At 47.3% G+C, this 25,740-nt stretch overlaps 1 protein-coding gene across 4 annotated transcripts in view; it reads left to right on the top strand.

Moving 5' to 3' along the window:
* Positions 1–25,740, top strand: part of HRH2 (histamine receptor H2) — a 107,166-nt gene that overhangs the window by 40,907 nt on the left and 40,519 nt on the right. The window lies entirely within an intron of this gene.

The following is a 25,740-nucleotide window of genomic DNA, read 5'->3' as shown; positions in this document are numbered from 1 at the left end:
ATTCTGCGCTCCCCCACATGCAACCAGGTGGGTGACCTTGGGCTCTCCATAGCACTGATAAAGCTGTTCTGACCGAGCAGTGATATCAGTGCTCTCTCAGCCTCACCCCCCTCACAGGGGTGGGGAGAGGAATGGGAAGGCGACTGTAAGCCGCTTTGAGCCTCCTTCGGGTAGGGAAAAGCGGCATATAAGAACCAACTCTTCTTCTTCTTCTTCTCACTAACTAACAATTTAAAGGTTCCATTAGGCGGCACGGTCTTACAGTCTTGCAAATGCAGGTGTCAGTCCAATCGCAATTCATATGATACTGATAGCAATTCATAGGTATAGGTCGTCAGTCTCTCCAAAAGCTTTACTGGTCTCTCATCTCCTAATTCTTAGGCCAGTTATAGCTTTGAGCCTACTGGAGTCAAGCAATGGCAATGAACACATCCCAGTCAGAACCCTCTGTAAAATTACCTCATTGCTCTAATTCTCCCCCTCCCATTCTGTGGCTCTTTGCTTTTCACATAGAGTCAATGATTATCCCATATCTTGTTTAGGCCTTGAAGATGGTAAGAGATCTGTGGCCTGCTAGGCCCAACTAGGAACACCTGCAAGTTGGAATCAGTCAGACATAGTGCATACTAAGGGCCATTCCGCGCATCATAAAAAATAGTGTTATGCCAGCGCCATGGCGTAACGCTATAAAAAAATCACGCCTCCAGCCATTTTGCAACTCCTTGGTTTCTCACTTCCCTCTGCTGCCTTCTCATGCTTCTAATCACTCCGCAAGGCTGCTGGAAATGGAGGAGGAGAAGAACACGCTACACACACAACTCTCCTCCACCCGTCAATCAAGACAGGCAGCCAATCACCTTTTGCATGGCTGAAAGTGCCTGCGATGCAAAGGCTTTTTAAAAAGTAAAACTTCTCCATTGTTGTACCTATGCATCTTATCATAGATACATAGTGCTTATTTTACAGCAACCCCCTTTGGATTTGATACTTGAAGCTTTAATAAAGTAATTTTGTTCCTGGATTGGGGGGGGGGGGTTAGAGAGGCATACTTTGTGTATTAACTGGTTGGGAATTTTTTTTTCCTGTCTGGACGATTTAATGCCTATTAGTTGCTCCAGGCAGTTTGCTTTACAAAAAGAAAGCCCTGTCCCTGGAAGAAGAGGGAGGGAGGCAGGTGCGAGGGCAGGCACTGGAGGCAGAGATAGCACTACTTCAGGTCCACACATTTACTTCACGTGTGTCTTGTTGGTTGCTCTTCTTTGCTTGTCCTATATATTTTGGGGAATCCACTTTATGCGATTCCCCAAGAGGCACTTTAAAATGGACGTTGCTTGAGATTTGCTGCTGAGACACTGGATGTTGACGATGTCATGCAAAACTTCAAAAATCTAGTGGCAGCGAGAGGTAAGCATTTCATGATACTTTCCAGGTGTGGAATGGTTCTAACTCTTGGGAAGAGGGAACAAAGTTGCTTTGCTTGACATCTGCTGTGGGAGATGTGCTCCTCAGCCTAGCACCCCTCCCCAATGCAGCTTTTCAAATTCTGGCTCTGGCCCAAGTGGCATAGAAAGATGAGATGAACTCCCACTTATTTTGTGTTCATAATGGGGGAAGCTGCATGCCTTGTGCAATGTTTGCTGGTTTCCCAAAAATTCTTGTTGGTGCAGCGAGTGCCTCCCCATTGGCCACTTGGCCCCCGAGTGGCACTCGGAGGGGCCAATCAGGAGCGGCTTCGCGGCTCCTGATTGGCCCCTCTGAGTTTTTATCCCCGGACAGGCCCCACCCTTTCACCGCCAATACAGCCCTTACTGGTTTATTTTATCCGCTCCGCAGGAGCGATTAAAGATGGATGGAATGGAACAAGTTGACAAAGATAAATTTTTCTCCCTCTCCCGAAATACTAGAACTAAGGGGCTTCCAATGAAGCTGATGGGCAATAGGTTTAGGATGGACAAAGGAAATACTACTTTATATAAGGTAAAGGTATCCCCTGTGCAAGCACCGAGTCATGTCTGACCCTTGGGGTGACGCCCTCTAGCGTTTTCATGGCAGACTCAATGCGGGGTGGTTTGCCAGTGCCTTCCCCAGTCATTACCGTTTACCCCCCAGCAAGCTGGGTACTCATTTTACCGACCTCGGAAGGATGGAAGGCTGAGTCAACCTTGAGCCGGCTGCTGGGATTGAACTCCCAACCTCATGGGCAAAGCTTTCAGGCGGCTGCCTTACCACTCTGCGCCACAAGAGGCTCTCTTTATATAGCAAGTGATAAAATGTGAAATTTGCTGCCAGAGGATGCAGTCGGCATCACAGGAATAAGCAGCTTTAAAGGGGGACTAAATAGATTCATGGAGGGTTAGTCTATCAATGGCTACTAGCCATGATGATGGAGGGGAACTTCCGCATACAGAGGTACAAATCCAGGAAGCAGCATCAGGGGAAGGCCTCAACCTCTATGCTCTGTTGTTGGCCCTCTGGGTCTGACAGGATGCTGGACAAGAAGGACTATTCTAGCAGGGCTCTTCTTTTTTTGTTACATTCTTAAACTGTCCATTAGCCTGTTTGCACACATTACTCCTTCCCATCACGATTTTCTTGGGCCAGTTTCAGATGCTGTGACTTCAGAAAGTACACGTAGAAATTGTCCTAAGTTAGATCTTTGATTCTTCAAATTATGTAATTAAGCCATCTTGCAAAATAAAAAGTACAATGAAGCTGTTGGGGCTGACAGCTTGAGGTTGAGAAATACCTGGAGATTTTGGAGGTGGAACCGGGGGAGGGCACAGTTTGGTAAGGGGAGGGACTTCATTAAATCATAATGGCATATAGTCCCCCTCCCAAAGTGTCTGCAGATGAACTGATCTCTGTCACCTGGAAATCAGTTGTAATCTCTAGCCACCACCTGGAGACCTGCAAACGTAGTACACTGTCTCAGCTTAACTATATTTTAAATGAGAATTTACATTCCATCTGATAGCAATTTATTTTGATCATTTTTCGAAACAATGCAAAACATTCAGTCCTCTGATTTTTCCCCCTATGAAAAAGCTAAGGACGTGGAGGAATGGAAATCAAGTCAACCTATCACCTGGGAAGGTGCCACTTCTTCCTTCCTCCCTTCCTTCCTCCCTCCCTCCCTCCCTCCCTCCCTCCCCCCCAGCCAGCTGGCTTGTGATGGTTAATAGCAGATCCAAAATACAGAGTTAAAATTAACCAAAACATATATTAAAAATAATATAAGGATCTCTCACCCCTGCCCACCTAATCCGCCCAGCTGCCAATGCCTGATAAAAGAGGATGCTACCCAGATGAGGATTTTGTGGAACTTTGGAAGAGGGGCTCAAGATGTCCCCTCAGCCTGGTCTCAACCAAAAGCCTGGCAGAAGAGGCCCTGCAGAAAAGTGTTATGTCTGCGGACATTTGGCCACTGATGCAAATGAGGGCTTCTGCCAGCCAAGGAACTAACCAGTCAAAGGAACCTGATTGCTCTGCTTAGAGCCAATCGAATTGCTCTGCTTAGGGCCAATCGGATTGCTCTGCTAGGACCAATCGGATTGCTCTGCTGAGAGCCTATCAGAGGCAGCAGCTGGCTGCCTGAAAGGTATAAAAGTGCACGGGTTTGCCTGTTTTTCCCTGTTAAGTAGTTGTAGTCTGTTGTTGGAGTTGCTAATAAAAAGAACTGGTCTGAAGACAGAGTCTGTGATCACTGAACCTGCAGACATAATACTGGTGATGAAGGTCGGATCACTGTCCTAGGCAGCCTGCCCTGGGAAGCAATGGTCCAGCCGAAGCCACCGGTGGACCTACCCCAGCTGCGCCCGGTGCCTGCTGACAAGGGACCAGCCAGTTGAGAGCAGTTCCAGCTCTTGCCTCTCAACAAGGGAAAACCTTGCAGTGCCTCGGTCAGGACCGCTGGAGCAACTCTGCTGAGTGCCACCCAGAAAGATGGGGCACAGCTCGCTGAATCAGTTGGCTTGGACGCTACCCCAGAAAGACTGGCTCCAGCCATTTCTATGCTTGCCATGGTGCCTTAAGCCACAAAGGCCACTGATTGGTCATGGCATCGACACCAATAACCAGTCAACCACAAGCACACCATGGCCACTGTGCCGAAATTTGAGCCCATCTTAGAGGATGATGCCAAGGACTGGGAGTCCTATGTTGCCAGATTAGAGTGCTTCTTCGAAGCCAGCAACATCATTGATCCTGCAAAGGAGCACAGCACACTCCTCAGAATATGTGGAAAGGCAACATTTGCCCTCGCCCAGGACCTGCTTGTTCCAGTCAAACCCGGAGAGGCCCTATACGAGACGATTGCCTTCTGCTGCCAAAGCCAGCTCGAGGGAGAATCTGTGACCGAGTTCATAGCAGCACTACGATTGGATGCTCAACACTGTGCATCTGAGAACATCGAGCAGATGCTGATAGATCGTCTTCTGTGTGGCCTGCGAGATGAGCAAACTCAAAAGCGCCTGTTCTCACAGCGGGACTTGACATTTCAGAAAGCCTTCAATGTGGCACTTGTAATCGAGGCGGCCGCAGCCAGCACCAAGGCTGTTTGCCAGGCTTGCATATCTGCCAGAGAACAGTCCCAGTCCATGCCACTGACGCCAACAGTGCAGCCAGCACATCCAAAAAGGGGATTGAAAAGGTTCAGCCCTCCTCGTTCGAGAGACGCGGGGACCGGAAACAACAGACAGCTGTGGTGGCCTGCACCCGACAAAAATGTGCCATTTCCGAGACGTGGCCACATCACTAGGGCCTGCTGGTCAACCCAGCGCTTTTGGAACACCCAAGAGAGGACGGGTTCCAGGGCCGCCAAGAACAAAACAAAAGAAAACATCTAACCAAACCATGTTTCAATGCAACGACTGGCGTCTCGGCTGAAACTTAGATTTGAATGCTATTTACCAAGAATAGCAACCCATTACAATCCAGTAAACTGACAGTACGCAACAGAACATCCATGTGACAGTCAAAATAGAAGGAGCTCCCTGTAGTATGGAACTGGACTCTGTAGTATGGAACTGGACTTCCTTCACAATCATTTTGGAGGAGACCCTCAATACGCTCCATCTCTGGCGAGTTCCGCACCTGCGACCCCCCAGACTGCGATTGACTGACTTCCAGGGGAACCGCTTCTCTGTGATTGGCATCAGCACCTTCCAGGGGAGAGGAATGGGAAGGTGACTGTAAGCCACTTTGAGCCTCTTTCGGGTAGGGAAAAGCAGCATATAAGAACCAACTCTTCTTCTTCTTCTTCTCCTTCTTCAGGTGCAACGTGAGTCCATCACTAACGATTTACGGCTGGTCAACGTCGAGGACCACCGCACCAGCCTGCTGGGTCTTGAGTGGTTCGCTCTGCTTGGCATCATCATCTCTGGCATCCATCACCTACAGCTACACCACTTGAGGCTGTCTACGCGGAGTTCGGGGCCGCATTCGATGGAACACTTGGCTGCTACATGGGCTGGCCGATCCCCTTGGATAAGGTCCCAGGAGTCAAGCTGAGTGCTCAAAGAACTTTCCAGAGAACTTGCACAGCCCATCATCTTTGGAACCTCTTTCAGGACTGGAGTTATCCCGGAGGACTGGAAGAGAGCAAACGTTATTCCGATCTTCAAAAAAGGGAGGAAGGATGACCCGGGAAACTACAGACCAGTGAGTCTGACTTCTGTTGTGGGGAAGATAATGGAGCAGATATTAAAGGGAGCGATCTGCAAACATCTGGAGGACAATTTGGTGTTCCAGGGAAGTCAGCATGGATTTGCCTCCAACAGATCCTGTCAGACCAACCTGGTTTCCTTTTTTGACCAAGTGACAGGTTTGCTGGATCGTGGAAATTCGGTTGATATCTTGGATATCAACTTGGATTTTAGTAGTTTTTGATAAGGTTCCCCATGATGTTCTGATGGATAAATTGAAGGACTGCAATCTGGATTTTCAGATAGTTAGGTGGATAGGAAATTGATTAGAGAACCGCACTCAAAGAGTTGTTGTCAATGGTGTTTCATCAGACTGGAGAGAGGAAAAGACACGCAGTAATGGGTTTAAACTACAAGTACAACGAAATAGGCTAGATATCAGGAAAAAAATTTCACAGTCAGAGTAGTTCAGCAGTGGAATAGACTGCCTAAGGAGGTGGTGAACTCCCCCTCACTGGCAGTCTTCAAGCAAAGGCTGGATACACACTTTTAATGGATGCTTTAGGATGGTTAGGGCTGATCCTGCGTTGAGCAGGGGGTTGGACTAGATGGCCTGTATGGCCCCTTCCAACTCTATGATTCTATGATTCTAATTTTCTGACCTGCCTGGCTGACAATTTCATTTATCAAATGGTAGATGAACCCACAAGAGTTTCAGCCAAACTGCACTTAATACTGACCAACAGGCAAGAGTTGGTGGACGAGGTGAAGGAGGTAGGGACCCTAGGGGGAAGTGACCATGTCCTCATCAAATTCTTTTTGAGATGGGGAGGCAAGGAAGCTTGTAGCCAGACGCAGATGTTGTATTTTCGTAGGGCAAACTTTAATAAACCCAGAGACATGATGAGTGTCATACCATGGACGAGAATGCTGGAAGGGAAGGGAGCATGTGAAGGGTGGGCGTTACTCAAACAAGAGCTATTGCATGCTCAATCAATGACTATCCCAGAAAGACGAAAACACTGCAGGAGCTCTAAGAAGCCTATTTGGATGAACAGAGAACTTCAAGAGGAACTAAGAAAGAAAAGGGAGATGTTCAGGAAATGGAGGGAAGGACAGAGCTCTAAAGAACAGTAGCTACAGGTTACTAGGCACTGTAGATCAATCATCAGAAAGGCCAAAGCTGAGACTGAGCTGAGATTGGCCAGGGAAGCCTATTGTAACAAGAAACGATTTTTCAGTTATGTGAGGAGCAAACATAAAGTAAAGGAGGCAATAGGCCCACTGTTGGGTGCGGATGGACAAACTCTAACGGAAGATGCAGAGAAAGCAGAAAGGCTTAGTGCCTATTTTACATCTGTTTTTTCCCCACAGGTCAAAGGGTTTAGGCACATCTAGAGATGGCAGTAGCCAAAGGATAGTGTCTGGGTGGCAGGTTGACATGGACAGAGAGGAAGGGAGGAAGGATCACCCGGGAAACTATAGACCAGTGAGTCTGACCTCTGCTGTGGGTAAGATAATGGAGCAGATATTAAAGGGAGCGATCTGCAAACATCTGAAGGACAATTTGGTGATCCAAGGAAGTCAGCATGGATTTCTCTCCAACAGTTAGGTAGATAGGGAATTGGTTAGAGCAGGGGTCCCCAACCCCCGGTCTGCGGCCCGCTACCGGGCCGCCAAGGCCATTATACCAGGCCGGCAGTAGCCGCGCGTGCCTCCCCCCCTGCAGCGAGAGGGGGGGAAAGAGGCTGGCACGGCAGCAGGCGCGGCATCCGGCACGGCAGCAGGCGCGGCAGCAGGCGCGGCAGCCGGCGCGGCAGCTACGCAAACGCGCACGAGCGGAATTGCCGCACATGCGCGTTTGTGCCCCCTGGTGGCCAAAATACGCATGTGCGGCAACTCTGCGTATACGTGTTAGCGCCACCTGGTGGCCAAGACGCGCATGCGCAGCAATTGGGCATACGTGTTTATGAGCAACTGCGGCAGCCGGGCCGCTGGCTCTCCCCCACCCCTGGAGGCGGTCCCTGACCAGAAGAAGGTTGGGGACAGCTAGGTTAGAGAACCCTTCCAACTCTATGATTCTATTATTCCGTGATTCTACTAACAGCGTATCGAGTACCCTTTGCTCTCAAGCTACGCATAGATGAGGAATTGGACCATCTAATTAGCCAAGGTGTCCTGGAACCAGTGCCGCAAGCCAAATGGAAAATCCCTATCATGACACTATTGAAGGCTGACATGAGCATTTGCATTTGCACAGATTACAAATGCATTTGCAGAGATTACAAATCAACAAGGCCCTACAACAACATGCGTACCCGGTTCCTGTAATCAGCCACCTGCTGGCATCACTCACAGGAGGCAAGGTCTTCGCAAAGCTTGACCTTGCCAGGCATACTAACAACTTCCAGTCAGCGAGACTTCCGCAGACATACAAACTATTGTGATGCATCGGGGCGCATACTAGAATAATAGAATCATAGAATCACAGAGTTGGAAGGGGCCATACAGGCCATCTAGTCCAACCCCCTGCTCAACGCAGAATCAGACCACACAAGTAACCCAAGGTCTCGTTCACACACAATGTAACCTAGAAGCGTATCCCCCATCCAGTAGGCATGCTTTTCATTTTTCTGACCCAGATGCAGAACTTTACACTTATCTTTATTAAATTGCATCATGTTCTCATTTGCCCATTTTTCCATTGTGTTCAGATCTCGTTGAACACTGTCTCTATCTTCCGGAGTATTTGCCAGTCCTCCCAATTTGGTGTTATCTGCAAACTTGATGAGTAGTCCTTCCACCCCCTCATCTAGATCATTAATAAATACGTTAAAAGTTACCGGACCGAGCCCTGAGCCCTGAGGTACCCCGCTACTCACCTCTCTCCAGTCTGATGAAACACCATTGACGACAACTCTTTGAGTGCGGTTCTCTAACCAATGCCCTATGCACCTGACTATCTGAAAATCCATATTGCAGTCCTTCAACTTAGCCATCAGAACATCATGGGGAACATTGTCAAAAGCTTTACTAAAATCCGAGAGAAACGACTGAAGATGGCGCCGTACTAGCCGGGCTTGTGCCGGGCTCTTAAGCCATGCTGAGGGTCAGGAGCAAATGCACCTGGCAGACCTGAGCAGATACACAAATCTTGTTCGCCGGTCGCCCCAGGAAGAGGGAACGGCATCCTGAGGGTCCTATAGATCCGTGGAGACTGAGTTCTCCGGATCGCCGCGGCATGTGCTCAAGGTCATGATGGCGCCCTTGTCGTAAATAACTTTCTAAGCCTGAAACGACCAGCTAACTCTATATTCTTCCCAGATCATCTTTTACCAGACTGACAGGAGCCGGAGTCTGCATCAGTAAAGACTGTGAGTTTTCTGGTTTTTCCTTTTTTCCCCCACAAGCTCTTCCCCCCCTCCTCAACCGATTTACAAGTGAATCCTTTCATTGAGTGGGAGGCACCCAGCTAATTACACTCATTAATGAAACAAAGAGAGAGCTTAAAGAAAAGATTTGTTGGAGAGAGTTCAGTGGGGGACGCTGACTTGATACGGAGATCGACAAACTGATAATTTTGGATCGCTCGAGCTCCCGCGAGACCTCACGAGACTTTCTGTTTATAATCTGTGACTGCCTAGAACTATGGAAAAATTAACTAAGGCACAGCTTTTCCATTTGTTATGCGAAGGGAACTCAAAGATACTGAAAGCAGTCAACAAGGTGGAAAAGGAAATCCAAAAGACTAAGAAAGAGCTTTTAGACAGAACCGACGGTTTGAAAAAAACAGCTGATGAAAACACAACTCAGCCAACAATACATCAAACGAGAATTCAATGTCTGGAAGTTAATCAACAGGAGGGGGAGAGAGCTAGCGACGTAAAAATCAAAAGCACCTTGGAAGAACTTGGGAAAACAGATTTAAGGAAGGAAAGCACCGAAAACCTGGAAGTCTATTTAGAGCAGGAAGTGATTTGGATCAACAAAATAAACAGAGTCTATTCAAAGGCGACAGCACGCAGGAAGCTATCAGGAGATATTTCTGTGCGACCAGAGGAAGAGATCCGGATTGACAAAGTATACAGAGCCTACTTAAAGGTGACTGCAAGCAAGAATCAAGCAAGAGACTTCTTCGGCCCTGATAGAAAGGCAACCAGAAATACTCTATGTAGGACTCATCAGGCGGCATTATGGAAAAGAACACAATTTCATTTTCTGCGACCACCTGAAGGATGTGATGAACAGTGGAGCATTCTCCTGGTTTCCTGTGGGAAAGACAGCAGCAGTAACTTTTAGGTCAGGGCCAATATATGAAGGGAACTGACTTTATATTACCTTGGACAGTAATAGAGTATATTCTTATAATAGATTATGCTCTCATATGTATCAATAATTACTCTGCTAAGAAAGATGGTAAAAACTTCTAGATTAGGATTAATATGTGATGGGAACTGAATATCTATGTTAAAAGAAGATGGCAAACCATATCAGCTGGTCACTTTTTCTCTTTTACTTTTCTGTAAATGCTTTATATAATAATAAATATTAAAATTATATATATATAAAAGAATCACACAGTATTCCAGGAAGAAAAAAAAGCTTTACTAAAATCCAAGTAAATGACATCAACCGAATTTCCACGATCCAGCAAACCTGTTACTTGATCAAAAAAGGAAACCAGGTTGGTCTGGCAAGGCCTGTTGGAGACAAATCCATGCTGACTTCCTTGGATCACCAAATTGTCCTCCAGATGTTTGCAGATTGCTTCCTTTAATATCTGCTCCATTATCTTCCCCACAACTTGCATGACTGAGGATTCTTTACAGAGTTTGTTTCCCAGCACACATCTGGGAAATTGAAGTCACCCATGATGACAAGGTCCTGGCACTTGGATATTTTGTCAAGCTGCTCACAAAGTGCAAAATGCACATCCCCTCGTTGGTTAGGTAGTCGGTAGCAGACATCAACCACTGCACTGTTTGTCTTCCCCTCACTTATTTTTACCCAGATGCTTTCCACTGTAGATATACTCTCCTTCAGTAGAATTTCCTGACAGGTAAGCCCTTTCCTCACATACAGTGCCACTCCTCCAACTCTTCGATCTATTCTGTTTTTTCTGAACAGTTCATATCCATCCACTATTACATTCCAGTCATGAGAATCATTCCACCAAGTTTCTGTGATGCCCACTAGATCATACCTTTTCATCAGCATGAGAGAAGTTCCAGCTCTTCCTTCTTATTGCCCATGCTTCGGCGTTAGTATAAAGGCATCTGAATCTTTTTACTTTTGGTTCCCTATGAGCTGGCCTTCCTGGTTGGGCTGCCCCCAATCGGTCTCCTTCCTTACACTCCCTATGTTGAACGTCTCCTTCCCCTTGTGGCTTCAGTTTAAAGCTCTCCTGATGAATCTCCCCAGGTTCCTGCCAAACACATTCTTCCCCAACTTCGATAAGTACAGTCCATCAGGTGCTAGTAGGCCTTCCTCAAGAAAGCCTATCCCATGGTCCCAGAAACCAAATCTCTCCTGCCGGCACCAACTACCCAGCCACTAATTCACCTCCATTATCTTCCTCTCCCGGCGCATTCCTCTTCCCTTGACAGGCAAGATTGAAGAGAATACCACTTGTGCCCCCATTTGTTTGAGCTTCCTCCCTAGATCTTGATAGTCTGTTTTAATAGGACCGATGGTATTCACGGACATGTCATTCGTACCCACATGGACCATCACAAATGGGTAGCGATCCGTAGATTTGAGGAGTTTGGGCAGCCGTTCTGAAATGTCTTTAATTTTTGCCCCTGGCAAGCAACACAGCTCTCGGGTTAGGGGGTCGGGCTCAGCCACATGGCGATCCATTCCTCTTAGCAGGGAGTCTCTAATTACGAGTACTCTCCTTTTTCTTTTTTTCTCAAAACCATTTCCTTGTATCCCCATGGCCTCTTCACTTTGTCTTAGACTTTGTTTTGGAACATCTTCCTTTGTTGACACTTGCATCTCCTCTGCAAGGGCCTGAAAACTATTTTGGAGCTCCAAAGGTCCCGAGAACCATCTCACTCTTCGCCTTTGAGTCTTTTTCCTAACTGTCTGCAGAGGTTCCGTAATGAGGTCAATCCCCTTATCCTCTTCAAGACTGGTTGCATCCTCTTTATTCCAAATTGCACAGCTCCGGTCTATGAACTCCTCCCCTTTCTTAATTTGGATCAGGGTAATAATCCTCTCTTCTAAGCCCCTAATCCTTTTCTCCAAAAGTCTTACCAGCTTACACTTGGGGCAGATGTAGTCCATCTTGTCTTCAGGGAGGAAGGCAATCATGTCACACTCACTGCAGATGATGGGATGGGTGTCCTGGAGGTCCATTGTAACTTCTAGGCAGTGCAACTACTAGGGAAATATAATCTACTGTTTCTAATTGATAGGCAAAGAACCACAGGCTAAGAGCCTCAGGCCAAGAGCCCTTTGTCTCTCGCCCTTCGGCTCGCGCCAAAGGCTCGCTTCTCTGGCAAGAAGCAGCCCTTTTTAATCCTCCCAGCAATCACCCATGACAATAGCCTCACCTGGTCAGCAGCAGCAGCAGCAGCAGCAGCACTCCCAGCAGCTTTCTCCATGTGCTCTCAGTTGTCTGAGCTCAAGTGGCATTCTGGGTCAAGTGGTTACAATTCATAGTCAGCACAGCCCCCGACATGTTCCAAAACTTGATGGAGCACCTCTTGCCAGGGCTGCCCAGGTTGATTCCATAATTTGATGACATGCTGATCTGCGGGTCGTCAGAAGAAGAGCTAGCTTCCCGGCTCCGGTCTGTCCTGTCCAAGTTCCATGGTGCAGGTCTCCCAATAAAGAAAGAGAAATGTCAACTCGGTGTTCCAGCAGTTGAATAACTGGGGTTCTTTGTGAATGCGTCAGGTATCTACCCCACACCATCCAAGGTCCAGGCAATCAAGCAAGCTCCCGCACCTTGTTCACGGACTGAGCTACAGTCTTTCCTCAGCCTCCTGAACTTCTGTCATGCATTCCTGCCGAACAAGGCATCTGTGGCAGAACCACTGCACCATTTGCTGGACAAAAGCAAGCTGTGGCCCTTGACCAGGCAACACCAAGCTGCGTTTGAATCTGTCAAACTCCTGCTATCATCAGATAGCATCTTGGTGCACTACTTGGAGGCCCTGCCATTGACCTTGGCATGCGTGCCTCATCCTATGGCATCAGAGCCATCCCAAGTCATTGGTACCTTGTCGGCCGGGAAGCACCCATCGCCTTCTATTCTCACACATTATCGGCTCCTGAGCACAATTATGCACAGATTGACAAAGAGGCCCTGGCCATCGTGGCCGGGGTTAAAAAGTTCCATGATTTTTTGTTTGGCAGGCCGTTCATTGTCTTTACGGACCATACGCTGCTACTAGGGCTCTTCACCCCAGACAAGCAGATGCCTCAAATCCTGTTGCCTAGGATGCTGAGGTGGTCTATCTTCTTGAATGGATATCAGTTGCAGCACCATCCAGGCATGTCCATGGGTCGTGCGGATGACCTCAGTTGGCTGCCACTCCCAGGGATTGACGCTGACCCCTCACCTGCGCATTGCATCCTGCTGCTGGAGGAACTACCAGATCCTCCCCTTCATGCCTCTGACATCGCTGCCACATCTGTCCAAGATTATCAGCTGTGTCTTAAACTGGATGTGGAGGGGGTGCCCGAAGGACATGCCTTTGGTTGTTTTTGACCCATTCAGCACAAGGCAGCACAAACTGTCTGCCCACAAGTGCTGCCTACTATAGGGGAATCACATAGTGGTGCCCCCTAATCTGCAATCTTAGGTGTTGGCAGCTTTGCATTTCAGTCACCCCAGAATTGTCAACATGAAGGCTCTGGCATGCAGCTATGTGTGGTGGCCAGGCATCGACACGGACATAGAGAACTAGGTCAAGTGCTGTGGCACATGCCAGGAAAATTGCCCAGAGATGCCGCAGGCTCCAATACAGGCATTGGAGTCAACACGGGTTCACCTGGATTTTGCCAGCCCTTTCCAGGGTCAATCATTCCTGTTAGTCACAACTAACAACAATGCATTCCTTGCCGTGGTGAGGGGGCGAGCTAGCCTATTGCAGAGGCACGACGATGCCCCTGCAATAGGCTAGCTCGCCCCCTTGTCATGGCAAGGAATGCGTTGTCGTTCCTGTTAGTCACGGACTCATATTCAAAGTGGCTTGAAGTGGCTCCCGCATCCTCGATGCAAGACTGTCATCAACGTCCTGAGGTCACTTTTTGCAACACATGGACTGCCATTCACACTGGTATCAGACAATGGGGCACAGTTTGTCTCTGAGGAATTCTGTGCCTTCACCACAAGGCTGCTGATCTGGCACATTACTTCCACCCCATTCCATCTGTCCATCAAAGGACAGGCTGAACGGATGATGCCATCGACCAAAGATGCATTCAAAAGGATAGTGCATAGAAGCTGGCATCAGAGACTAGCAGAGTGGCAGTTCCACCAGCACAGCACCCCATCGTCAGCTACCGGCTGAAACCTAACTGAACTCTTAATGGGATGTCACCTTGACTGTTTGAACCTGTACCTCAGTACGAACCAGCCTCCCGGGTGAAATGTCCATCAGACCCCATGCTCCTTTGCACGTGGAGCCGAAGTCTACATTTGCAACTATGCGGGGGGTCCCCACTGGATTCTGGCTACGATTCTATGGAAAACCGGACCGGTGTCATATGAAGTATAGACCGAGGGTGGAAACCTGCTACGTGGTTACATCAACCAGCTGTGCGACCACCTGCCTGCCCTCAACACAGCCACACATCAACTTACCAATGCACCGGCCGAGCCTGATGACAGCAAGCCAGATGGCAGCCCCATGGGGAACAACCTAGAACCAGCACCAGAGGTGCAGACATCCCAGGAGATGCCAGAGACATTGGCCATGCCACCTCCAACATCACCACAAGAAGTGATGGATCCAATGCCTCCCCCAGCCGCTCGTGAACTGGCGCTCCACGAGGCAACGTACTGCACCCAAATACCTGGGGGACTTTGTCTGTAACCTGGTGGGTGCCTATCTTAGGGGGAAGGGGTGATGTCTGTGGGCATTTGGACACTGATGCAAATGAGGGCTTCTGCCAGCCAAGAAACTAACTAATCAAAGGAACCTGATCACTCTGCTTAGAGCCTATCGGATTGCTCTGCTTAGGGTCAATCAGACTGCTCTGTTCAGGGCCAATTGGATTGCTCCACTAGGATCAATCGGATTGCTCTGCTTAGAGCCAATCAGAGGCAGCAGCTGGCTGCCTGAAAGGTATAAAAGTGCATGTTTGCCTATTTTCCCCTGTTCAGTAGTTGTACTCTGTTGCTGGAATTGCTAAATAAAAAGAGCTGTTCTGAAGACTTCGAGTCTGTGATCACTGAGCCTGCAGATTTAATAAAAAGCATTAACTCTAGCATGGCCCATACCTCTTCTGGGAGCTCATTCCACCAGTCAAGGACCAGGGCTAAAAAGGCCCTGGCCCTGTTTGAGGCCAGGAGAACCTCACAAAGATTTTTTGTTGAAAATCCTTGTCATTTTCACTTCCATAATGATGCAGATACGTGCTGGAATGAATATAGAATTTATTCATAGTAGCTCTTGATGAAGGTGGTCTTATGAGAAGACCACAAGGTACTGTGTCTTCTATGGTTAAATGACCATTCTGAGATAAGCAAGAACTGATTGACACCAGTTCAGAACCTGAGGAATCAGGTAAGCAGATGCGAGAAGAAGCTGGTGAAAGTTTCAGTTGAAGATTACACCCCTGTCTTGCAGTGGCTGCACTCTTTAAAAATAGAAAGCCTTAGGAAAGATGGCTGAGGGAGGAGAGGAATGTGGTATATTATATTACTTCTCATAGGCAGACAGACAGACCTTTTTTATGATCATAGGTCAGCATAGCTTCTCACAGGTAATTCTACCTCCTTCCATGCTTTAATCTGATCCCAGAACTAGTTTGATAAGCAGTGCAAAACTTTCCAGCCTAGCAGATAGCACATATTTTTGCTTCCATAGCTCCAGGAAATGCAAACATGATTCTTTGACGTTATCATAGTCGACGCTAGTATTAAGTAGTGAAGCAAAAGGATTTTTCAGCTGTGTTGGTACAGTCTTGTTTGGGAGGCACAGCGAGGATTGGTTCTGCCTCATCCATGTGCTGCATTAAAAGTGCTAAAGGCACAGATCTGTGGCATCAGTATATCTACTTGTCATTATAGCCCAATCTGTGGTTGCTTAAATCCAGAGACTGGAGCTGTGAACATACATGACAGCTCTTTCTACAAATCTGGGGGGGGGATCCCCATACTTGAAGAAGAATCTGAAATATTAAAATTAAAAAATACATTGAAGAGTTTAAAACCCTCCAAAATGAACTTGGGCCAGTCATACATAAGTCTTAACTTAAGCTACCTCATAGAGTCGGTGTGAGGATCCTATGGAGGAGAGGAGGAGGACGTAAGCTGTTTTTGGACATCCTCATGAAGAAAGGCAGGTGTAACCAAATGGTCAGCCCCATGGACCCTGAGCAGCAGTGGAGTGCTCCTGGCTGAACAGCCCATGGCTGGCTAGAAGGGCAGAGGGACCTCATGGAGAGATATAGGATTGAGGGCTGAGGCCCCAAAGGACCCCACATGAGGCAGAATACTTACCTGGATGGAAGGCATGACAGATAAAGGAATCCAGCAGGGAGCACCACAAAGAAAAACAAGCAGAGGGCAGGAAAATCCTGCACACCAGCCAAGGAGGAACCTGCACATGGTTGATCAACCAGAGACCTGTAGTAAATAAATAATAAATGTAGCTGAAGATGGGTAGGCAAATAACTGTGGGTGGGTTGGTGTGTGAGTAGGAGAAAAGAAAGAAAGGAAGGTGAGGATGTGGGAGCTGCCAGAAAAAGAAAAAGAGGAAAGAGTATGAGACAGAGAATATGAGATGCCCTCTACAACTCCTTGCAGTTTGCCCACTTTATAACTGGGCCCAACCCAGTCCATTGTCTTGGCCCATACAGAGTTTTCCAAGACAGAGGCTGCCCAGGAGAGGGAAGGAGGGAAAGCTGACAGTGGGGCTGTTGGGCGGGGAAGAGAGAAGGAAGAAGGAGATGGGGAGAAGCCTTGGGGGCATTCAGGAAAGGGAAAATAGCAGGGATACAGAGGAATACAAGATTCCTGACTACAAGTTGATGAGCATACCTCTTTTGTAAATACTTATTTGAAACAGCCAAAGTTTTCAAGTTTTGCTTTTTAATCTGAAGGATTATTTGGATTTTATAAATGACTAGAAATATAGCCCGCTGCATGAGGGATACAGCGGGCGCTAGCAACTGACCGTTTGGCGTGTCCCGCGGCGACAGCTCTTAGCGGCAGCTCCCTGTCGCGTGGGCTCTCAGCGGCAGTGGCAGGGAGGCCCTGGGAGCGGCGCTCCGCGCGACTGCCAAGGGCTCCGTGTGGCGGCGACTCCGTCTTGCGTCGGGTCTGTGCAGGGGCGGCCGCGGCAGCGGCAGGGAGGCCCCGGCAGGCACGCTTCGCCATCTGGGCTCCGCCTCCCCTGTCTCGGCAGCCCCGGCCACTCCCCACTGGCGGGCTCCTAGCTCCGCCTCGCCGGCTGGCTGACTCGGCTAGTTCCTGACTGTCGCCGCTGCTCTTGCCGCATGCTGTTTTGTGCTGTTGCCAGAGGAGCTAGAAGATGGTGGAGCCGGGGCCGGACTGCAGGGTGCTTCTGGATGAAGAGCTCTCCTCCTTCATCTTCAACTATCTCACCGACAGTCAGGAACGGCTTTCCGGGGGCAGTGAAAACCCAAGCCTCGGCGGGGCGCAGCTGGCACGTCCGGTTCTGGCGCGCTAAGCAGTCGTCGGGACTCCGTCGCAAGGTGGCAGTGATGGCGCTGAGACCCCGGGGCGCCACTAACATACAGAGTGACACAAAAGCTTCACGCGACTGCCGGGGGCTCCCTGGGGCGGCTTCACGCCTCTCGCCGCGTCAAGCCGCCGGGCAGGGAGCCCCCGGCAGCCGCGCTTTCTTCTGGGTTTGGGTGAGCTTGAGGTGGGAGTTTATGGGGGCAAGGTACATCTGGAAAGTAGTTGAGAAACAATAGCTTCACATTTTGATATCATTTGTTTAATAAAATTTTATAGCAATACTATTTGACTTACCCTCAGATACCTACTAATTTCTTTAGAACAAATTATCTTTCTCCCTTGGGATCCAGGAGGACGTCTCGTTGGGTGTTTTCCCACCACTTTAACAGGGAGGCAGGACTTAAATTTCACTTCCTGTCCTGTGCCTTGGAAGACACCCAGCTTCTTCCTGCCTCTCAGGGAGTGACAGGGCTGACAAACCTCTCCATTTAAATTTAAGTATTTTTCCTTTTTTGATAGCTGGTTACTGGTTAGTCAGGTTTTATAGTGTACTGTTTAAAAAAAACTGTTTGTTCTAACTGTTGATTTCCCCTCATAGATCGTTGTTATTGCCCTCATAGTTGTTCCCCTCATAGTTAGAAGTTATAGTTATTGTTCTGGGAGTTAAAATTGTTAATGTTGTTCTTGTTCTTTGTTGTTTGCCTTCTTTTGCGCCATTCTGTTTTCATCCGTATCGGCGGCAATGGCGTCGCGCAAGGCGCAATCAGAGAGTTTTTCCTCTGATGACAACCCTCCAGCCCTTTTTGTTCCCGATGTGACTGCAGGCGCGACCAACAGCGGTCCGTTTCGGGCTGTCGATGTCGCAGGGGCTGCGAGTAGCAATGAGCGCAGGGACGCGCTACCCGCTAAAAAGCCACGTGGCGCTGCCAAGGCTTCTTCTTCTACGAGGAAGGAGGCACCTTTGGAAAAGGCAGCTGGCAGCCATATTGATGATCGCATGTCTGTTGCGGTGCGCCAGATAAGTGCTGATGCAGTCCCAGGGTGTAGTTCCCAGGAGGGGATTGGGACTGGCAATACTTCTTCTTTGCCCCCAGAATTTTTTAGCTTGCTCAAAGCAGCCATGAGGGAAGAAATTGAACATTATCATAAAGAAAGCACAATAGAAAATTACAGGGATCAATCTGATTCCAGAGGGCAAACGGATGAGGCTCCTTCTTGGCCCACAAAGACGGCACGAAAAAGGCCCAGACTCAGTTCAGACAGGTCTCACTCCTCCGATGAGGATGACTTAGAGTCCCTTACATCTAAAGATGATATTGCCTTTTTGACTGATGAGGAGAGGTAGAACCTATAAATGTTTCAGGTCAGTCTGAATGTTTCTTTAAAGGGGAGGATTTGCATTTCAAGTTAAACAAGGACTTAGGGGCTCTAGCCCTAAATGAGTCTGTTCCAGAGGAGGACCAATCTGATGTTAAGCAGAGACCAAAGGGTCCCAGAGAAAAAGGGGAATATTTCCCAAAGCTTGGCCCAAATCAGGAAATTTTTCCCATGCCAGAAATTTTTGAAACCAAAATCAGGGCAGAGTGGAAGAGACCATTAGTGAACAAACAAATTCCTTCTTTTATTAAAAAACTTTATTCATTACCTTTTTATGGGGAGTCTCTCCTGCAGGTTCCTTTGATTGATGCGCCTGTCGCAGCTCTACAGTCTGGCTGTTTGGTATCGGAGGATGGCGAAGGTTTTCTCCGTGATGCCATGGATAAAAAGGCTGAGACGGCACTCTGTTGCAGTCATGAGACAGTGCCTATGGTCATCAAGGCTTCCTCTGCCACCTCTATTATTAGTAGGGCTGGCATAGCTTGGTGTAGGAAGTTGTTAGAGTTGGCCCCTGAACAGGATAAGAGGGTGGTTGAAGGTGTCACTCATGTTTTGAAAGCATTTTCTTTTTCGGGTGATGCTACCTTAGATTCGCTTGTGTTCGCAGCCAGGGCCTTAGCGCCTAATGCCGTTGTCCGCCGGCTCCTCTGGCTTAAAGCGTGGCCGGCGGATTATCAATCCAAGGTGATTGTTACTGCTTATCCTTTTGTAGGTGATAGGTTGTTCGGGGATCATCTGGAGAATATTTTAGTTGAAACTAGGGATAAGAGAAAGGCTATGCCAAGACAGGTAAGAAGGGAAGGATCTTCCTTTAGGTCCAAACACACACTACCTAGATTCAAATCCAATTTTAAAAGTGGATAATGGTACAATCAGAGTAATTTTTACATCTCAGGGCGCAGAGGAGGCAGACATGGTCGCTACCCAAACAAAACTGATAGGTCTGACAGGGACTCCAAATCTCCCAATGCATGACGCCACAATCATTCCGGTGGGGGGAAGGCTCCAGCAGTTTGTGCAAAATTAGAATCTCCCCCACATAGATGCCTGGGCAAAAGACACTGTCTGAGAAGGTTACAAATTGGAGTTCAAAAAAGAACCTCCAAATTGTTTTATTTCTCCCCCCAAGTTAAAAGATCCAGTAGAAAGATTGAGAACTCAGGCAGCCTTAGATCATTTGTTGGCCATACAGGCCATAGAGCCGGTTCCCTTACAAGACCAAGGCAAGAGAATTTATTCCATCTTTTTCACCGTCCCAAAGCACAATGGGGATTGGAGAGCTATACTAGATTTAAAATTTTTAAACCGTTATCTTCTCCTTCGTCATTTCAGAATGGAGACATTAAAGTCAATAGCGGAGGCCCTTCAACCAGGAGATTATTTAACTTTCCTGAATCTGCAGGAGGCTTACCTCCACATTCCCATTTCCCCCCCTCACAGAAGCTTCCTTCATTTTTGTGTTCAGGGGGTTCATTTCCAATACAGGTTCATCAACATAGCTCCGCCAAAATTGGGTCAGCTTATGTCTAACGCAGCCATCAGTAGGACACTTAAGGCTTGTATTATTGAGGCTTATAAGGCTCAAGGGGTTCCTAATCCTCCTGGCATTACTGCACATTCTATTAGGAGTTCAGCCACAAACGCAGCTTTTGCTAAGAGAGTCTCTGGAGCTACATGGACTAATATATCTACCTTTGTGAGGCATTACAAATTGTCCACACTGAGTTCCAATGAGACTGCCTTTGGGCACAGTGTGCTACAGCACGTGGTTCAGTATACTTAGATGCTCCCACCCTGTGTGGTTTTTAGGGACAGCTCTTTCATGTCCCACCGAGACGTCCTCCTGGATCTCAAGGGAGAATGACCATTGGTTAACTTACTGTGAGATGGTCCTTCTCCTTGAGGCCAGGAGGACTGAGACTGCCTTTGGGCACAGTGTGCTACAGCACGTGGTTCAGTATACTTAGATGCTCCCACCCTGTGTGGTTTTTAGGGACAGCTCTTTCATGTCCCACCGAGACGTCCTCCTGGATCTCAAGGGAGAATGACCATTGGTTAACTTACTGTGAGATGGTCCTTCTCCTTGAGGCCAGGAGGACGTCTCGTCCCACCTCGAGCATCTTGAACCACGTTTCTCGATATGCTTGACAGGTTTTGTCTGTATTAATATAATTACCTTTCAATTGGATTATCGGAGAGGTACAATAGTCAGTATTTTTTAGTTTATCACTCTGTTTATCACTCTGTTGTTTTTTGCATTATTGTTGTATTTTTTAGAGTTTAAGAGGCTTGTTATCAGACTGAAGCAGGGTGTCTTCCAAGGCGCAGGACAGGTAGTGAAAGTGGCAGGAAAATACCCACCGAGACGTCCTCCTGGCCTCAAGGAGAAGGACTGGGCCACAAGCTAATCAGCCACTTCGGCGGCCGATTTGCTCATGGCCTGGTGAGCTTCTCGCTGCTGGGGGGGCGGGAAGAGGGAACTGCAGCCCGGCACCAAGGCCTTCACGGCCCGGCGCCAGGCCGCAGCCCGCGGGTTGGGGACCACTGGTCTAAGATGTCAGTATGAGGGGCTACTATCAGGAGACGGTGTGCACCTCACAAGGGACGGAAAAAGTATTTTTGGGAGAATACTTGCAAACCTGGTGAAGAGGGCTTTAAACTAGATCCAAAGGGGGGAGCAAGATGTAAATTCCAAACTTGGTGTGATGGTAAGAACTCAAGATGACAAGAGTGCAAATCTACAGGGGGTGGCACATAAGCAGGGAACTACTAACTTGTAAGGAAGTTCAAAAACCAAAACCATGGGGCACACAAAGAATGGATTACAATGTCCCTACACTAATGCACAGAGTATGGGAAACAAGCAGGAGGAACTAATAGTCCTAATAGAGGAAGGGGGCTATGAGCTAATAGGAATCACAGAAACTTGTTGGGATAATATTCACATCTGGATTACTAGAATCAAGGGGTGTAATCTATTCAAAAGAGCCTCTTGTGGTGCAGAGTGGTAAGCGGCAAAAATGCTGTCTGAAGCTGTCTGCCCAAGACGTTGGGAGTTCAATCCCAGCAGCCGACTCAAGGTTGACTCATCCATTCTTCCAAAGCTGGTAAAATGAGTACCCAGCTTGCTGTGGGGTAAACAGTAATGACTGGGGAAGGCACTGGCAAAACACCCCGTATTGAGTCTGCTATGAAAACGCTAGAGGGTGTCACCCCAAGGGTCAGACATGACTCGGTGTTTGCCAGTCAGAGGACTTGAACGAGATACTGCTAGACCAAATTACAAAATTGAGAAGGAAAGATGGAAAGACCCTAAGGAAACCAAGGTGGCTAAGGAAACCAAGGCAGCCCGGTCCTTCTCCTTGAGGCCAGGAGGACGTCTCGGTGGGTATTTTCCTGCCACTTTAACAGGGAGGCAGAACCTAAATTTCACTTCCTGTCCTGCGCCTTCACTTCCTGTCCTGCGCCTGCTTCAGCCTGATAAACAGCTGTCAAATGATTTGAAGAATAAAAAAGAGTAAATTGAATAAAAAGAATAAAAAAGAGTAAATGGAAGGAAGGCCTGATTACCAAGGATGAGTATAAACAAATAACCAATAATTGTAGGGACATGATTAGAAAAGCTAAAGCTAAATATGAGCTTAGGCTAGCAAGAAGTGCTAAACATAACAATAAAGAGGATTCGGGTAACTATCAACCTGTCAGCTTGACATCTTTAGCTGGCAAAATTTTGGAGCAAATCATCAAACAGTCAGTCCTTGAGCAGCTGGAACACTGAGCTGTGATTTCAAAGACTCAACATGAGTTTCTCAAGAAAAAATCATGTCAGACCAACAATATATCTTTTTTCGAGAAAGTGACTACTTTGCTGGATCAGGGGAATAGTTTATCTAGATTTCAGTAAGCTGTTGATAAAGTTCCACATTAAATTCTTGTTGAATACATTATTGGTAAAATGCTTTATTGATCTTTATTCTGTCAGATGGATCGATAACTGGTTAACAGATCGTGACCAAAGGATACTTGTTAATGGTTCAGCATCCTGGGGCCTGTGTTGTTCAACATCTTTATAAATGATTTGGATGAGGGTTTAGAGGGTATACTTATTAAATTTGCAGGCAATACTAAATAAGGAGGGGTAGCAAACACAACCGAAGACACAATCAGAATACAGGATTATCTGAATAGGCTCGAGAAGTGGGCTAAACTGAATAAAATTAAGTTCAATAGGGACAAATGTAAAGTTCTGCATTTAGGTAGGAAAAACCAAAAACACCAATATAGGACGGGGGAGAAATGTCTTGGCAGTAGCAAGTGTAAAAAGATCATAGAATCATAGAATCATAGAGTTGGAAGGGGCCATACAGGCCATCTAGTCCAACCCCCTGCTCAACGCAGGATCAGCCCTAAGCATCCTAAAGCATCCAAGAAAAGTGTGTATCCAACCTTTGCTTGAAGACTGCCAGTGAGGGGGAGTTCACCACCTCCTTAGGCTGCTGAACTACTCTGACTGTGAAAAATTTTTTCCTGATATCTAGCCTATATCGTTGTACTTGTAGTTTAAACCCATTACTGCGTGTCCTCTCCTCTGGAGACAACAGAAACAGCATCCTGCCCTCCTCCAAATGACAACCTTTCAAATACTTAAAGAGGGTTATCATGTCCCTCTCAACCTCCTTTTCTCCAGGCTGAACATTCCCAAGTCCCTCAACCTATCTTTACAGGGCTTGGTCCCTTGGCCCCAGATCATCTTTGTTGCTCTCCTCTGTACCCTTTCAGTTTTATCTACGTCCTTCTTGAAGTGAGGCCTCCAGAACTGCACACAGTACTCCAAGTGTGGTCTGACCAGTGCCGTATACAATGGGACTATGACATCTTGTGATTTTGATTTGATGCCCCTGTTGATACAGCCCAAAATGGCATTTGCCTTTTTTACTGCTGCATCACACTGCCTGCTCATGTTTAGTTTACAATCTACAAGTACCCCAAGGTCTCATTCACACACAGTGTTACCTAGAAGCATATCCCCCATCCAGTACACATGCTTTTCAGTTTTCTGACCCAGATGCAGAACTTTAAACTTATCTTTATAAAATTGCATTTTGTTTTCATTTGCCCATTTTTTCCATTGTGTTCAGATCTCGTTGAACTCTGTCTCTATCTTCCAGAGTATTTGCCAGTCCTCCCAATTTGGTGTCATCTGCAAACTTGATGAGTAGTCCCTCCACCCCCTCATCTAGATCATTAATAAATATGTTAAAAAGTACCAGGCCGAGCACCGAGCCCTGAGGTACCCCGCTACTCACCTCTCTCCATTCTGATGAAATACCATTGACAACAACTCTTTGAGTGCGGTTCTCTAACCAATTACCTATCCACCTAACTATCTGAAAATCCATATTGCAGTCCTTCAACTTATCCATCAGAACATCATGGGGAACCTTCTCAAAAGCTTTACTAAAATCCAAGTAAACGACATCAACCAAATTTCCACGATCCAGCAAACCTGTTACTTGGTCAAAAAGGGAAACCAGGTTGGTCTGGCAGGACCTGTTGGAGACAAATCCATGCTGACTTCCTTGGATCACCAAATTGTCCTCCAGATGTTTGCAGATTGCTCCCCTTAATAACTGCTAAATTATCTTCCCCATAACAGAGGTCAGACTCATTGGTCTGTAGTCATCCTTCCTCCGTTTTTTGAAGATTGGAATAACATTTGCTCTCTTCCAGTCCTCCGGGACATCTCCAGTCCTTAAAGAGGTCCTGAAGATGATGGACAAGGGTTCTGCAAGTTCTCCGGAAAGTTCTTTGAGCAATCTCGGGTGCATTTCATCCGGCCCAGGGGATTTGAACTCATCCAGTGCAGCTAAATGCCTCTCGACACCCTCTCTATCCATGTCAACCAGCCACCCAGACACTATCCTTTGGCTACTGCCATCTCTAGATGTGTCTAAACCATTTGACCCGTGGGGGAAAAACAGATGTAAAATAGGCACTAAGCCTTTCTGCTTTCTCTCCATCTTCCGTTAGAGTTTGTCCATCCGCACCCAACAGTGGGCCTATTGCCTCCTTTACTTTATGTTTGCTCCTCACATAACTGAAAAATCTTTTCTTGTTACAATGGGCTTCCCTGGCCAATCTTAGCTCACTCTCAGCTTTGGCCTTTTTGATTATTGATCTACAGTGCCTAGTAACCTGTAGGTACTCTTCTTTAGAGCTCTGTCCTTCCCTCCATTTCCTGAACATTTCCCTTTTCTTTCTTAGTTCCTCTTGAAATTCTCTGTTCATCCAAATAGGCTTCTTAGAACTCCTGCAGTGTTTTCGTCTTTCTGGGATAGCCATTGATTGAGCATGCAATAGCTTTTGTTTGAGTAGCGCCCACCCTTCACATGTTCCCTTCCCATCCAGCATTCTCGGCCATGGTATGACACGCTTCATGTCTCTGAGTTAATTAAAGTTTGCCCTACAAAAATCCAACATCCGCGTCTGGCTACAAGCTTCCTTGGCTCCCCATCTCAAAAGGAATTCTATGAGGACATGGTCACTTCCCCCTAGGGTCCCCACCTCCTTCACCTCAAAAGAGACCATCCACAGGCTGAATTAGCCCTTATTGGAGATTTCAATGCTAGACTAGGAACCAAGCACCTAACAAATTCAAATTCAATAGGAATCAATAATAGATTTCTTTATCATGGAATAGACCCAAAATCCAACAGGGCGAGCACAAATTTTATCAAATTATGCTCTGATATGAATTTAAAAATTCTAAATGGCTCAAAAAATTCCCAAACTCAAATGAGTATACTCATCTTTCGACTAGAGGTAACAGCGTCA

Source organism: Paroedura picta, chromosome 3 (assembly GCF_049243985.1).
Source record: "Paroedura picta isolate Pp20150507F chromosome 3, Ppicta_v3.0, whole genome shotgun sequence".
NCBI classification, from domain to species: domain Eukaryota; kingdom Metazoa; phylum Chordata; class Lepidosauria; order Squamata; family Gekkonidae; genus Paroedura; species Paroedura picta.
Note: the sequence above shows the minus strand (reverse complement) of the source record. Positions and strands in the feature narration are given on the sequence as shown.